The 4208-nt window shown below is 37.0% G+C and overlaps 1 pseudogene; it reads left to right on the plus strand.

The window, feature by feature from the left end:
* The first annotated feature begins 1608 nt into the window (after window positions 1-1608).
* LOC122648918 lies at window positions 1609-3675 on the plus strand (annotated as a pseudogene).
* The last annotated feature ends 533 nt before the right edge of the window (window positions 3676-4208 follow it).

The raw sequence follows: 4208 nt of genomic DNA on the forward strand, positions 1-4208 counted from the left end.
TACTTGGTTGATACTATATCGATGAAATGGTGTGAACAAGGGGTAAAATAGTCAAAAACCCATTTTTAAAAGGAAAACCAGGGATAAACTTAGAGATGTAAATGGATAGCCGAAAATCTATGTCCAACCTCTGTTCGAATCTGTTTAGAGGCTTCCGAATCTGGAATTTTGCCTTTCGCAAATATCCGAATCCGTTTAAAAGATAATTAGATTCGGATAGTTCCATTTCAAATCAGATAATATCCGAACAAGTTACTATCCGATTGTAAAATACGATTAGTTTAATATTTTAGTAAAAACACATGATATATCACTATATTACCTTTATTATAAACACTTTTATAAGGATATTTTGGTTATCGATAATCGGAGTCGATATAGGTCAGATTTGTTTACTAATAAATAGTTTATTGGATTGGATAATATCAGAATATTCGATTTATCGGATTGGATAATATCCGGATATCTGATAAACTCCCAAATTCGGATATGATATTAGTTTTAAACTTCCTTCGGATATCTGATCGGATACGAATATGTCATTCGGTTAACGGATTCGGATTCGAATAATAGTAAATCTGAGCCGAATCGGATCCGTTTACATCCCTAGGTAAACTTTTACGATACAACCAATCCATGCTGATACCAAATTTTAAAGATAACCGATACCTAATCCAATATTGTGCACTAAAACCATGGGCCACATGCATGTTCTTTATATGGAAATGATAAATAGGCAATCTTTTATCTGTAAAATTTGTCTGTTTGACAAGGAAAGTGTCATTTTATTCTGACCACAAATAACTTGGATGTAGAACTTTGTTGGTTAGTTTTTTCCACCTTGGTGGCCCATTTTGTTTATGATGTGGAAATAGAGTTTGGTGACTTGTGCCATCATCACTAGGAGATCATCGCAAGTGACATCATTGCTGACCTCAATTGCCTTCTAATCTCTTCCTCTTCCTTTAAAACTTCCTGTCCATATGTGAAATCATTAGTGCAGAAGCTGGATTGAAGCCCGGCTAATGGAGATTGTTGAAGACATTGTCATTGTGGGTGCTGGAATTGCAGGCCTCACTACCTCCCTTGGACTCCACAGGCACACTCTCTCTCTCTCTCTCTCTACTTTGGTTAAAAAGAACGACTAACTAATTTGTGCAGGACACCATATACCTGAACTAAACTAAGTATGGTAGAATGGTCCTATATCTTTTTGCTAGATGGCAGATTTACCTTTTTTGCTACAGGTTATATATACTCTACCAAGTGTATGGAACCCGAACTATTTAGTATTCGGACAGGCCTTGACCATGCTGCTAATATAGGGTTGAAGATAAAAGAAGTATGGTGCTCAAATCAACAGATCACTGATGCTCTCCCATCTCCAACTAAATCGATCCCTTGGCTTTGACATCTTATAAAAGATTTAGTCTATATTTCTGATAAAGCCCAAGATATATGTTTTGATACTCAAGGAGACACCTTTTGTATAGCTTTAGCTATGAACCCTTCTAAATATGCCCAAACTAAGAACACTGTATATTTCTCTCTAATTTCTAGTAATATATTTTGTTTTTTTTTACCATTAAAAAAAAAAATACTAACCCCATGTGTATTTTCTATAGGTTGGGATTGCGAAGCTTGGTTTTAGAATCATGGGACTGTCTGAGGGTCACAGGATTATCATTTGTAACATGGACTAATGCTTGGAAGGCCTTGGATGCCTTGGACATCGGTGATTCCCTCCGGCAACAACATTTCAGGATTCAAGGGTAAGAGAACTCTCTCTCTCTTGATCTGTCCATGTTAGTTTGAAACATAAGATACTGACTAGAAGGAACTAAGTGCAGGTCTGTGGCACTTTCTTCAGTTACAGGATTTCCAGTCTCTCAAGTTTCTTATGATGCTCAAGGGAAACAGTGAGTCTTTAATTACTATTTTTTGCTGGCCGGCATTGTTCAGTAATAAGGCTTTGTCTCCCATTCATTATTACTTAAACATGATTTTGAGGAAAAATTCGGTTTGGGAATGTAGTAGAGACCATGAAGTTCACTGTGTTCAAAGGAAGGTGCTACTTGAAGCCATTGCAAAGGAGTTGCCACCTGGTACCATCAGGTTCTCCTCTAATGTTGTTTCCATTGAGCAAGCAGGTTATTCCATTCTGGTGCACTTGGAAGATGGATCCATCATCAAGTCTAAGGTAAATTAAAGTTGTCTTCTTTTAAGTTCAAGCCAGTTCAAGCCATTTTACTTGTTGGTGTTGTGTGTGTCTTGAATTCTTGTACCTGTTTTGAAGTTTGCCTTATTCCGGTATATATATATATATATATATATTTTGTGGTGATCCAAAAGGGAAATTTTGTGAGGTCTGTGAAGATAGCGGTACAATCCGACCAAAAGCATCATCCGGACTTGGAGGAGTATTTGTTTGTTTTATTATCTTGTTGTGTAAGAAAGGGAGAGAGTGAGATTTGGGGATTTTTGAGTTAGGGTTGTCTGGGGACAGTTCTTGCAATGACTTTTGGGTGTTTTTGAGAGATCTCTGTTGTATTTTCTTCCTCACATAGTAAATCATCTTCAGCCTCATCCGTAAATGCAACACATCATATTGGTGTGTGAACCATGTTAAATCTCTGTGTCATCTTTGCTGTGTTTTGCATTAACAGTTGAAATTCAAGAGATATATTTCTTTGTTCTTAAATTTCAGGTGTTGATCGGTTGTGACGGTGTGAACTCGGTGGTGGCACAATGGTTGGGTCTTCAAAAGCCAACTTTTGCAAAGCGATGGGCGACTAGGGGATTCCTAGGGTTCCCAAATGGCCATGACTTTGAGCCCAAATTCTTGCTATTCATTGGAGATGGCTTTCGATCTGGTTTCCTTCCTTGCAATCCAAATTCCATGTACTGGTTTTTTACTTGGACTTCATCGGACCAATGTAAGTCATACACGTTTATGCTCTTAATTTCATATAGGTGATAACAAAATATGCACTTGAATATGAGAGTTTTATCACTAAGAAAAATAAAATTGAAGGCTTTCTTTCCTTTAATGACTTTTGTATCCTCACATTACTTCAATTGGATGGTTGTAGACAATGACATAGAAAAGAATCCCACAAAAATGAAGGAGTTTGTGCTGAGCAAGCTTGGGAAAGTACCTAAAGATGTGAAGGATGTAGTAGAAAAGACTGAATTGGAAAGCATCATCTCCTCCCCTTTAAGGTTCAGATGGCCATTTAATGTGTTATGGGCAAATGTCTACAAAGACAATGTTTGTGTGGCTGGTGATGCTTTCCACCCTATGACTCCTGACCTTGGTCAAGGTAGATGCTCAGCATTGGAAGATGGTATTGTTTTAGCTAGGTGTCTTGCAGAAGCCTTGTCAACAAAACCAAAAGTTGAAATCAATATGAAGATTGAAGAAGAAGAAGAAAGAATACAAGAAGATCAAGAAGGCTTTGGAGAAGTTTTCCAATGAAAGAAAATGGAGGAGCTTTGAGCTCATCAGTACAGCTTATATAGTGGGTTTTATACAACAGAGTAATGGGAAAATTATAACCTTCTTGAGAAATAAACTGTTGTCACCCTTCATGGCCAAGTTGTTATTAAAAAAGGCTGACTTTGATTGTGGGAAACTACATGATTCCTGAATGATTAGTCTATTTAGAAGCATTTTAACCATAGTAGATGTTTTCAATTAGTGAGTTGTATCTGAAACAAGAATAAATGTTAAGCTATCCTTTGTTGGACGTTAAAGCATCCAAGAAACAAGGTTTCTCTCTCTCTCTCTCTCTTTATATAATGGAACCCTAATCTACGAAAGGAATTGTTAGAATTGTGTGGTCTAACACAAATTTATTTTGTATAATTTTTACACATTATTGGACATTTTTATATTCTCATTTTGTGGCATGTATCATGTGGCATTTATATTTGGTGACTTGTAAAATTAATTAAATTGGTACCATGGTTTTTGGTCTACTTGGCTAGTGGATCGGTGTTTTGGATGATCATCCTGATGAACCACTTTGTAGTCATCGGCTTGACTGCGCACCAGTCATGATGTATTACATGTTTATGTATGCATTGTTGGACTGTGATAGGTTTGAGGGGTGGAAGTCAAAATTGCTCAGACTATGGGAGACATGAGGACTAGTCTCTTGATGGTCAGTACACATAAGGTCTGTGAAGTCCATTCATGGAAAGAC

This window comes from Telopea speciosissima, chromosome 1, assembly GCF_018873765.1.
Source record: "Telopea speciosissima isolate NSW1024214 ecotype Mountain lineage chromosome 1, Tspe_v1, whole genome shotgun sequence".
NCBI classification, from domain to species: Eukaryota; Viridiplantae; Streptophyta; class Magnoliopsida; order Proteales; family Proteaceae; genus Telopea; species Telopea speciosissima.